This window comes from Gallus gallus, chromosome 7 (genome assembly GCF_016699485.2).
Source record: "Gallus gallus isolate bGalGal1 chromosome 7, bGalGal1.mat.broiler.GRCg7b, whole genome shotgun sequence".
NCBI lineage: Eukaryota > Metazoa > Chordata > Aves > Galliformes > Phasianidae > Gallus > Gallus gallus.
The window spans coordinates 21386475-21398747 of record NC_052538.1 but is presented as its reverse complement, the minus strand read 5'-3'; the positions used below and the strand labels follow the sequence as shown (position 1 = coordinate 21398747).

Below are 12273 nucleotides of genomic sequence, written 5' to 3'. Positions count from 1 at the left end.
AACCAAATGCCATCACTGCTGGTGGCCATTCCCCTTCACCAACCATATGGACTTTGCCCAGATGTGTCCCTGGAACTCCTGGAGCTGGAAGTGCAACAAACCCCCCATGAGAACTCCATCAGAGCACAGAGGATAAATTCACATATAAATCTACTATGCAAAATTAACTTACAGACTTACCTGAATCTTTTCTGGGACCAATTCTTCTGAGCTGTATTTATTTATATGGGATCAAAGTTATGGCCAGATATCTCAGGCCTATCTTCCCAAAGATAGTTAATTAATCTATGGCTGAGACTTCAGGCAACGTTTGTGCTAAATGAAGTCATATACAATTTTAGATCTCGATGGGCAAATATTGCCTGCACTTGATTTGTAGATAGGAAAGGATGCAGGAGGTGGTGGTGGTAGCAGCTCATGTGTTATTACTTCTATTACAGTACTGCCTCAATCAGAAACAGATCTCTGTGGTAGGGATCACACGAATATAATTAGACACAGCTCATTGCACGGAGGCACAGTGCAGGAGAGAACTCCATAGAAACAAGGGCAAATTTTGGGGTGTACACCCCATACAGAAGTTGCCAGAAATGAGGCATGGCAGTGGGAATGGGCTGGAAGGATGCTAATGCCTGTAAAGGAACAGCAGTGCAACACAGCGTGGGCAGAGGAGGAGCATGTGTGATGTGACAGGAGTAGATGGGCTTCAGTTCTGCTCCTTGGTGAAGGGACCACAGGGCACTGTGCTGGGGAGAAACACTGGCACCCTTCACTGTCTGCCCCAGGCCAAGTACAGTGCTGCCAATCGTCAGAGCAGAATCTGGTATTAAATACGTGTAGCTTTACTTTATCATAATCCTGAGTGAAACAGAAGGCAGCATTAATAGCCTCAAAGAATGAACAGGGAAAATACAGATTATCCATACCCTAATGTTCGTCATTGCTCAGACATCAAACAGTTGTGCCACGCAGTGAGTGACTACGGGTGTCGGGTGGGAGGCTTTGGGAGATGCCACAAACCATTCCAGTGTAACTGGAAAATTGCATTTGCAAATCATTCTTCATACAGTAAAGTATACGAAAATGCCAGAATGGGATCAGGCCTTACAAATGAACAGAAATATCTTTTATTTTTTAAACACAAAACCAAGAAGGTCATAGTGATGCATAGCTCCAGCAACCTTGAGAAACAGCTAATGTGTAACTTCAGACGTCCTACTTTCACAGCCAAACTGATCTCTGGGACACCTCACAAATTAAAGGACATGCCAGGAAACCTTTCATGTGATTTACACAAATCATCAAAAGAAACAGACTGACTGATACTTCAGGATGAATTGCACTCCCTCAGAGTCAGCATCAATATTTTAACTAGAAATTTATTGGAACCACATTGTCATTATTTATATATATATATATATTTATTTATTTAATTAATCAGTTGTGTTGTTCTTTTATTCCTAGCTGCAAATTGCAGCGACAATGGGAGCAGACGTAGACCGTGCGCTCTGCAGCGTGTAGCACTACTTACCATTCAGGACAGACCTTTCAATTCAGAAAGCGCAGTATGCACGTCCATGCCCATTGTCAGAACAACCCTCCTAGACATATCATTTATCTCCATCGTGGTAATAAAGAGATTCCTGGCATTCTGGCATTAAGAAACCAGAAGTAATATATTAGTTTTAATTTTCCTCTGCTACTTAAAAACGAACACATACGATAGAGCACATAGTTTAGAAGACTATGAAGATAGTGTCCTATTGAACGACAGACTGCCTGGTTGATTTACATGAAATACCAAGTGCTCGTATGAGAAAAGGTTAAAATTAGATTGACAAGCAAATGTGTTACCAGACTGCTGGCTGACAAATGGCAAAGTTATGCCAGCGTATTACTTATTCTGGAGGTGCCCAAGCAGCAAGCAGGAGATAGTAATTCATGTGCTAGAATACATTCACGTTCAGCATAAACAAAGAGACCCCAGGGTCTGCAAAGGGAACATATTAACTATAAGTAATTTCTGTCAACAAATAAGTCAGTGGTAGAAATCTTATTATTAGATATGGAACCTGAAAGACTTGTGTTTTCTGAAGTCAAGAGCAGGCTGCTCTGCTGTCATTCAAATGAGGTCAGAGCGATGCCCCACAATGACCGCACTGTTCTTCAAGAAGCTGGCTATTGTGCTGTTCCCCTTCCTCCCACCACTCACACAGTGCCCTCACACATCAGCCACAGGACTTTTCATGCCGGCTCTTGGGCCGCGGTCTGACTGCATCTTGGTCACCGTGGGGAGCAGCCTGGTTATCACAGAGCCATGGAGTCCTTTGAGTTGATAGGACCTTAGAGGCCACCTAGTCCAAGGCCCGCCCCCCCATGAGCAGGGACACCTACAGCTCCATGCCCCCTCCCATCTCTTAAGCAAATTCTGCCAAGGCCTATGCAGCCAGCTGCTTTTAGCTCATTTACAGGCATCAGCTAAGGAAGAATTTTAACTTGCTTTAATAATTAGCAGCTGGATAACGCTGATAATGAACAATTACCACCCAGATGTGCCTCAATTTGTCTACAATCTGGAAATAAGATTCTGAAAGTTAGGGAAACAAGTTAAATTACTGGCAGCTGCTTCATTACAGCTCAATCTATGCAGCCTAATTAGTTTTAACTTACAAATAAACTTCTATTGTTGTTTCTTTATCAGGTGGACAGTACAAAACTGGATCGTACTCCTTTTGGTATTAATGGAAATTCTGCAGCTCACTCTCATGGAATTGCAGGTTGGCTGCAGGGTGAATTCCTCAATATGCGAACATAAATCAATTAGGATTTTACAAAGCTTGAGCCTACCCCTCACTGGAACAACTTTTTTTTTTTGACATTTTGTTAATACGAAGCTATCTTAAAGCTTTAACAGACCCAAGCCCATTTGCCAACCTGTTTCCTTAGGGAAACGTGTTCTAATTCCCTTTCAAATAGCCATGACAGACAGCATGTTAGGGAGGGGGAGCTAATTGTCCCCATTAGTCATCACCTTGTCAGGATGACTGGCAGTCAGGAGACGTCAAGTGTGCTCGAATAGCTGCAGCCAGTTAAGGTCTCCTCAGTGTGCACTGAGAGACACCTCGAGGCCTGCTGTGCCTTGGTGACACCTGGAAAACCCATCAATATTTTATGCCAGGTCTTTAAAATGTCCAATAGTATTTTTTTCTTCTCCCGAAGCTACTGTCAGGTAATGGGGAGGGGGAAAAAAGGGGAATCCGAGGTTTGAATCACAGCAGGGTCCCATTGTAGCCTCCTCCCCTGAGGTATTGCCCTCATACGTGGGGACACGCAGCAGCACTTACTTACAATCTGACACAATCCACTAGGGTGCAAAATAGCCTCTCTAAAAAGAGCAACCATTTCTGGAAAAAAAAAAAAAAAAAAAAAAACCCTCTGATTTTTGAAGCTATGAGATACGGAATGGAATTTACTACCAGAGTCTTCACAAGTAGCTGTCAGGAGCAGCTATTAAGGTAGGAATTAGATGAAATTCAGATCTCGCACAAACAGTTGTAGCTCCAGCGAGTGCGCTCACGCTGACAGGCTGGTTTCAGTCCTCCAGGCAAGAGAGGCAAGAAGTGAGAGACGCTCGCAGAGCATCTGCTCGTGAGATCAGACAAGTCTGTCTCGTTGGCAGAGCTATTGTCCTTCGGTCACACCAATCCTAATTTGAGTCCTGCTTGCAGCAGCATGGAAAACCTGTGACAAACACAGTCACGCTGGCATTGAGGTGGCTGCCAAAAGGAGATCACTGCGAGTACTCGAGACTGCAAAGGGGGAAAAAAACGCAGAGAAAGAAAGCTTTCAGATCCGAAGTTTGCAGAAGAAAATGAAGTTATTGGACTTTTTCTTTTCCTCCCCAGTCCTGCTTCCAAATACAAAGCAATCCTCACAAATTACAAACACACGCCTGGATCGGGTCCTTGCCCAGAAGTACAGGTCTGTGTCTGCACGCTGTTTTGCCTCAAGCTGGGGTGTATGCAAAACAGAGAAATACTTTATATTTCCAGGCTTGCAATATTTTGCACTTCTTATTCACGGCTGTCTATGAACTGCCCTATTTGTTCTCGTTGCTCTTTGGGTCTTTGATTGTATCTGATACAGCAGTGTGGCTGATCCAGAAATGATTCATCTAATTACTTTGACGAGTGACAAAATCTCTGGCAGAGGTTAACAAATGCTTCTTGTAGTCCACATCTGAGAATCGGATTGTGTAGGACCAAATCGCTGCCCTTGCCCTGCTCTGCGCAGAGCTGGGTACCCCGCAGAGCCGCAGGTGAACACACCCCTCTGAAATGCATCTGCAAACCCATTTCTCCTGACAAACAGCACTGCTACAAAAGGCTTCTGAGACCTGAAGCTGTAGCACCCTGTTTGGATCATGGCTAATTTATTCATCACATTCAAGCCGTACCACAGGTAGAGAGACAAGACAGCAAAAATAACCATTATCTCTGTTGTTTCCTTCCCCATCCCTATCAGCACTGTGGATAGACTGATTCATCTTTGGTGACATTGAGTTCATCTTTGGTGACAACTGAAAGGTCTTCTGGAGTGAGCTTTGCAGAAACAAGCAGCCTTTCCCGTGTCACCCCAAATGCTGTGCATACTTTTGGTTGTAGAGAAATTTCTTTAGCTCCCAGGAGGCTTTTATTTTCAGAGCTTTGTTACCTTCCTGAAAATGTGTCTGTGCCTTTTACACTTCACTGTGAATGTGTATATATCTAATTGTCTCAGCTCTTAGAAAAAGAGGACAATGACAAAAATGATGCTTCCAAGAGTATATGCCAACACACTGGCTCGAGTTCACGGGTCTCTTCTGGGATGAATCTTCCTGGAATCGGGAGCACTTGTATTTTATCTCACGAAAGTGGCACGAGGCTTTGTTTTTAGTGATTCGGTTCTAGAAGAGTACCACCATTACAGCCCACGAAAGGGATCTCACCTTTCGGATTGCTCCGGCTCAGAAGGAAGGTGCCCTCTGGCGGCTGCGGTGCTCGCTCTCGCGTGGGAGCGCTGGGTTGGGGGGGAAGAGGGGCACTCCCCGGCACGACCCCTGCAGCGACCGGAGGAGGATGCTGCGGGCCGCGGGGATAACCGGCACACAGAGCCTCCGGGCCCCGCACAGCCCTCGTGTCAGTCCGCGGGGCCGGATGCGGTGCTGAGCCCGTTCCTCGCAGCCGACCGCACGCCCCCAGCGGGAGCAGATGCGCTGAGCATACGCTCGCTGCAACGCACGCAGCGCTGCCTTGTGCCCCCCACTTGTTCTCCCAGGGCTGGCTGCCTTCGGCTGCAACGCAGTTCCGGGAGAGGAATTCCTGGAACTGCTTAATTCTTCCCCACCCCCTCTTCCCCTTTTTCTCCATCACTCCCGTGGTTCAGGAGCTCGGTGCTGCCTGTCCCGCAGCGTGCTGCCCAACCTTCCTCCTGCTCACATTGGAAACGTTCTGCTGACAGCTGCAACTTGCTGAGCTATGGCAAGCGAGCAAAGCATGGCTGGAGGAGGTCAGGAACCCAACATACATGCATCTGGTAACTTCTTTTTTTTTGGTAACATTCTTTTTGTTGTTGTTGTTGTTGCAAGCTACCCTGGTCTCTCTTAAAGCAGCTTAAAATCGAACTGTTCCGTCCAGGCAAAAAGCAGCGACGACTGGAGCTCACTGAATGCTCACTCGGCACTTTGGAAAGGTTTTCTTGACACCAAGGAGACCCAGTGTCCAGATCCACTGTGTCCCAGGGACTGGCTGCCCCTGCACCCCACGCCCCAGCTCTGACATAGCCCAGATGCCTTCTTTTGGCCTTCTTCAAGCTTTTTTCCATTACCCTTATGCACTTTACAGATATTGCTTGAATGCATCAGCCATATTTCAGCTGCTGAATTTCACCTATGAATTTCAGCTGGGAAAAACACCGGGGAAAATTCCTACTGCAAATTGCTTCTTTACGATCAATGGAATGCATATGCAGAAATGTGTTTCTCTTGTTATAACCACCATGATGGTCTCTGAAGCAGTGAAGCTACCTGTATGACTGCCTGTGCAGGTTGGTCTGAGCACCTGCAGGAAGTCTTAAGGGTGCCACATCCCTTCAGTCACTGAGTTTGCAACATACCTCTTTCTATCCCAGTGAAGCTCCTGGAAAAGATCATACAATTCAGCTGAAAGGAGACTGATGAAAACGAGCAAAATTCAGAACAGCACTGATGTAAGCACGGAGTGAAGGGCTACTGTTGAAAAAAGCAAGACGGATAACACAAGCAACCCAAGCTTGCCTGCTGACAAGCCGTCCTTTCTTCTGCGGCAGATGAAAAAGTCCAGTGGTATTTTCCTGTGATACGGTTTCTTCTTGATTACAGAAACGGGTTGCAAGGCTTTCTCAGACAGTAGATGCAGTTAGAGCTGTCCTGAAAAGGAAACTTACTCACTCCACATGCAGGCTTTTACTCACTCCCTCTGGTCACTGCATTGTAAATCTTCGCTGTTCTGACATCAGTTTGGCTTTCCCTAGGAGACGGAGGAGATGCTGCCAAACAGAATAGGTTTTGTATATTCTAACCCCTATTCTGGATAGAATTAATGGCCCAAGTGCGAAAGCCAAAAGCCTCAGATTTGTTTGGGTTAATCAATGCCAGAATTTGTTGGCTAGGAAATGGTACAGATGATCTTTCACAGTTGAAAGACTACGTCAGTATTGCAAGTGTTTGGAAGGTAACAGCACACATGTCTTAAACGCCGTCACATAACACATGGGCTTTCACAATAAGGCATTGCTGGACAGGGTACGAATGAGCATCTTATTCCAATGCATGTGAAAGTTTGCAAATAATTTTGGAGTGGTTGATCAAAGCAAAAGGAGCAGGTGCAGTGCTGTGTGCATGGGAGGGGTAGGAGTAATGAACGCACAGAAAGACTCTGGCACACAAAGTGGATTTCTCATGATGTCAGCTGTTTCTAAGGAGAGTCAGTTGGCACTGTTTTGGTTGATCATCCAGGTTGTCTGGGGTGGTGGAGGCACCGTGACATAAATCAACCCCAGAAAGGAGAGCAGTACCTATGATCTATTCACTATTATTATTATTATTATTGTGAAAACCTGACAGAGAGTACTGGGAAAGTGCTTTAAACTACTGTGACTTATGACACAATTATTCTAGCCCAGTATATGCAAACAGTCATTAACAGAGCTCAGCTGATTAACAGTACTTAGTTAACTGCTAGCACATTGCGTGCAATAATCCAGCTCTGTTAGAAAACAGAGGAAAGTAAAATATTTTATTCAATCCCTACAGAAAGACTAGCTTCTAATCACTAACAGCCAATGAGCAATTGGGTCGGTCCATAATCCTGCACGAAGCATTTGTGTCAGGATAAAACCACTGTACATGAATACGACGTTTATCGATATTTGTTATCAGGATTGTGTTAACAGTATGTTTGCAAGCAGGGTTCAAAACAAACTGTGAGCATCGGAGTGGAGTTGATGTTTGAACAAGGCAGCAGGTAATAGATTAATTTTATTATATATAATAAAGTATATTACATAAGGATATTGTGCTATTGCAGATTGTCTGATAGAAATGATACGCACAGCCTTATTCCACAAGGCAAAGGGTACTAATATGCAAGCTTTCATTCTTATCAAATACAGCTGGACTTACAGAGAGGTAGGTTAATCACAGCACTAATTAGAAAAGCAAATAGATAGAGAAAGCCTTTCCAACCCGCATTATTCTGACTCTTCCATAAAGCTTTTGTAAGGGAGCATTTGTACTTAACTCAGAAGGGCTGCTTGTGTGATTAACTTGATACGATGGTGAAAGGAACAATGCAACAAAACCCTTTAGAAGTTTGCTGTATTCATCCATTATCTTTTACGTAGGCAACATGCTGGGCCAGCATTTAAATTACCACAAAATAGCAACCTGGTATTTTTTCAGCTACAGGAGACCGGACCTGTTAGTAGCACAGAGTATGAGGTTTCTTTCTTCACTGATAAGAGCCATTGTTGTTGTGGACATCTTTATTGCCAAAGCTATTGTAAGTTGCTGTTTCCTAACCTGTAGGTGAGTCCCTTTTGTCCGTTCCACTGAAAACAGACTTAGTCTCAGTATCTCAGTATTGTGCAATGGAAGCCTGGGCTGTGCCTGTAGGGCAGCCCCAACCTACCCCTCCCACAGGCTGCCTGCCCCAGTGCAGGGCTGACGGGGTGCTTGGACTACGTCAAAAAGAGACAGAGAATGAAAGAAGTGCTCTTTGGGGCAGCACACCCCCCGCTGCCTGGCAACGGGTCCCTGAGTCCCCACTCTGCCCCTGGAGTGCCCATGGGTGCCCAGGAGTCAGAGCCCGCTGAGCCAGCACCACATGGCATTGTGGGCCCAGTGAGTGGCAGAGCCTTCACTGAGCTGGAGAGATGCACTGGTTGATATTTAACTCGATTTTGTTTCCAGGCCTTACTTTGAGCAGGGCAGCCCTCTGATACACGGCATCAACAGTGATGATCTTGCCAAAAGGACGATAAAATCAGAGATTACCTTTAGGGAAAGGGGTGCTTACAGACTGCAGCTGGAAGAGGATCACACAGGCTGACTTTGAATCCTACTGAAGCACTGTGCTCCAGGACGGGGTATTGCAGCAAGCTCCAGTGCAGCTGGAATGACTGGGGCCCTTCTGGCTGCAGCTCAGTGCCACGAGCTGCCAGAGACCTCCACCCCCACCCCTGCCCTGCATCCACAGTGCAGCGTAAATGCACACCTCCCATAGGAACAGGAGCTCTTGCATTCAGATACATTTGGCCAGGTATTTGTCACGAGCCTTTCCTGTTCTGTCTGAAAGAGTGAGGAACTTGTAATGTGCTTCAAAAGAGATAAAGTGTGATCGTAGCAAAAGACAGAGGGCAAAGCCCGCACACCAAGCATGGAGCACAGCTGAGCATTCAGCCTAATGGCGAAGGTTCCACCACAACCTGGTTGGGTTTCCCCCCAGTAAAGGAACAGCTGAAGGAAACAGATGATGCGTTTTCTTTTCTTTTTTTTTTTTTTTTTTTTTTTTTGGATCTTTTTTATTCAAAAGTTTTCAAAGAAATAAAACAGAAAAAAGCTAACAATCTAATCAAATTTACAGTTCAAAAATGTCTTTTGGCGTTTAACAACAAGTCCTAGGAAACAAAACTACAGAGTTATCTTGAACCGGACAAATAAGTTACCACTGGCAAGTTTGTGGCACTAGTAAAACAAAAATAAAAAATTAACTCTCTTGATCATATAGATATCTCTATGAAAATCTTTTTTTTTTCAATCTGTACAAAAGGTCTTTCTTCATAAATTAATTTTTTATAATTTAATGGCTGTCTACTATGTGATGTTTAAGTAACTGATTATTTCTTTATGTACAGAGGTTAAATTTCCCAAATCTTACCCAGACAATGAGTATGGCACTTAGTTCAGACGTTTCGGCAGCAGCTCTTCCCTCCCTCTAACACAGCCATCATACTGCGGTTCGAAGTAACGCAAAAGTATCAAGTAGTGAGAGATCCAGGCGTGGAAATCCACCCGACCCAGGGAAGGTGCTGCAGGAAGTCTGGACTTTGACAAAGCAGTAATATTCCAGGGAGCATAGAACCAATAATACCACAACTTTTCAAAAAAAGAAAAAACAAAAACACATCTCTTACGACTATGTATTTCACTAGAATCTACACTTCTCAGAGCAGCAATTTACTTTTGAAACTATGAAATGTCACCGACATCTATACTCCAATACTCACACAAAATTTAAAAACTAAAAAATACTCGAAAGAAACAACTGTTAGCCCCAGCTCCCGAGCCGGGATGATTTGGTCTGTGGAAACAGGGAGGGCCAGCAACCTGTCCCAATACAAAAGGAAATAAACTTTGAGGTAGATAACTGATCATATACAGCTGACCAGAGAAGTACACAGTTTTGGAAGACAACTTAATTTATCGTTTGATTTAAAACGTATGCGATCGTAATAAAGAGCTTTAGTAGCAGTGAATTATCTAATATGTGAAGTACAAATAACTGTGTATTTATGAATCAGGAATTTCATAGTTTCAAAATCGGTTTTCTTTACACTTAACACTTGTAGTGATGATGTAAAGTGTGGCACTGCTTGGATCCAAGTCTTCCTTCATGCTTTTGTGTCCATACGTCAATTAAAATTATAAAACCTAAATGCAAATGTACAAAAAAGGCACATTCTCCTAACCGCAAACTGGTCCGGCAAAAATAAAGAGTACAGAAGACGTAATGCTGAGACAAATCAAAATTATTGGTTACTGGCTCTTTGTTCTTTGGTAAAGTTACCTTTTAAAAGTGCCAAGTCTTTTTATTTTTATTTACCTACAATAGAGAGCTAGTACCCAATCAATTATGCTTCTCCTCGCATCTCAGCTCGTGTTTGAAAACGAGTCCTTTAGCTTTTGCCATTTTGCTGCAATAGCAACTTTTGTGTTTGCTAAGTCTCAGTACGATCCTCATCCTAAAGCACTATCATTAGTATAAAGGAAGGACAAAAACATTCGGTGAGATCCCCACCCCAAACTCCCTATTCTACCTACGCTAAAACTAGAACATCGAGTTAGTTTCCGAAAAAAAGGCAAAAAAAGATTTACATTGCATCATACAGCAGAGTTCCTAAGTCATCCGAACTACCAGAGGGAGCTATCGGCGTACGGCCTTACAAACAATTTATCCTATTAAAATTTCCCCGTCAGAAAATGTGTTTCACACAAAACAGTTTTCCCCTCTTGCGTTTCACTACCTTACATATTATGTGAAAAATCATTAAAAACACTTACTACACATTAAAAAAGCCAAATTTTCAGCAATTTTTATTGACTACCTTTAAAAGCCCTATGCTGCTGTTTTACAAGGCATAATAGACCAGCTCATTTGGTCAAAGCGTTCTACACCATTAGTTTGGACTACTTACTGAAATAGCTACAGCATCGAAAGATTTAAGGCAAATTGGAATTCATAGAAAAGGATAAGACACTTCACACTACGTTAAAAGAAAAACAGAAGGCTAAAAGACCAGACGCTATAACTGCAACACTGCACTAAAGCAACACTCACACACTGCAAGCACAGAACATCATCCTAGATGTTTTACTATTTTAAACTTCAGAAAACCCATTTCATACAATTTAAAAAAAAAATTAAAAAAAAAAACAGGAAAAAAATAAAAGGAAACAAAGGAACTGAAAATAAAGCAAAACACAAACTCTGTCATGCACATGAATTGTCTTCGTGGTCATCTGTGCATACCCAGAAATTTGAATATTTTTTTTTTTTGCGTCGTAACACTTGATAAAAATTTTTTTTTTTACTAAAATAAACCTGTTCATGGGAACAGCTACTAGATGAATTTAAGGTTTTTCTTATGCACCTTATAGAACTTATAGCAAAAATAGTTTTAGTTGATTTCATTATAAATAACATTTTCAAGAACCTGTGCAAAACTGTCAATAATTCCTAAAGCACAATTGATCAGTAAAATCCATGATTGTTTCAGCCTTTGCACCCTTCTCCAGGCCGGGTCAACACCGGGCATCTGCAACACAGAAAGGTCAGAGCTACAGCAGGGTTATGAATTGCATTCATTTTGCTAACGTGGCTGTCCACGAGCTATGACACCTCCTCCTCCTCTAGACAGCTGGGAGCAGACCGAGTGAATCTGAGCACAAATCTGAGAAGCAAAGCCAGGTGGCACTCCAGGTGCTCGGCACTCGCTGGGATACGGCTCTCTGCCAGCATGCGGCCTCCCCAGTGAGTTTTCCCCCTTTACCTCTAATAAAGATAAGCAAGCAGAATGCCCACCGAGGAGCTGGGAGGCTGCGTTCCAAGGTATCTCCCTGCCTGCTTTCTTCTTGTTGGTTGCTTTTAATTGACCCAAAGCAGATGAGTGTGTGAGCTCACTGCTGCTGCATCCAAAGGCTTTCATCTCTGGATGAAGAGGGAGGGCGTGCACAGCTCCCCGCAGCCAAAGCACAGACAGCTCCTGTGCCTCCACGCTGGTTAACATTTAACAGCAATTCAGGGCTCATTAAACATGAAGGGAGGCTCTTCCATTTGCTATATTGGCTTATGTTACCAGATGGGTTTTAAAAAAATATTCAGCTAATGAAAGTTAAGACAATTTTGGAATTTTTCAAGGAAAGGCAGCATGTTAATTTAAAGTTTCTACATTCATAGGTGCACATTCAATTACATT

General features: G+C 43.5%; 1 protein-coding gene and 1 long non-coding RNA gene across 9 annotated transcripts in view; one reads left to right on the top strand and one right to left on the bottom strand.

Annotated features, from left to right (window-relative positions):
- The first annotated feature begins 5406 nt into the window (after window positions 1–5406).
- LOC121111231 lies at window positions 5407–11251 on the top strand. The gene is made up of 2 exons (XR_005861357.2): window positions 5407–5574; window positions 5676–11251. It is a non-coding gene; the product is annotated as an uncharacterized LOC121111231 (long non-coding RNA).
- Window positions 9056–12273, bottom strand: part of RBMS1 (RNA binding motif single stranded interacting protein 1) — a 344109-nt gene continuing 340891 nt past the window's right edge. For 5 of the 8 annotated variants that reach the window (XM_040703336.2, XM_015289628.4, XM_015289629.4 and 2 more), the window contains one exon: window positions 10865–11613. The gene's annotated coding sequence lies outside the window, so the exon portion shown is untranslated. Of the gene's footprint in view, window positions 11636–12273 lie in introns of all 8 variants that reach the window. The other 3 variants (XM_015289627.4, XM_040703342.2, NM_205024.2) reach the window with 2 other exon arrangements.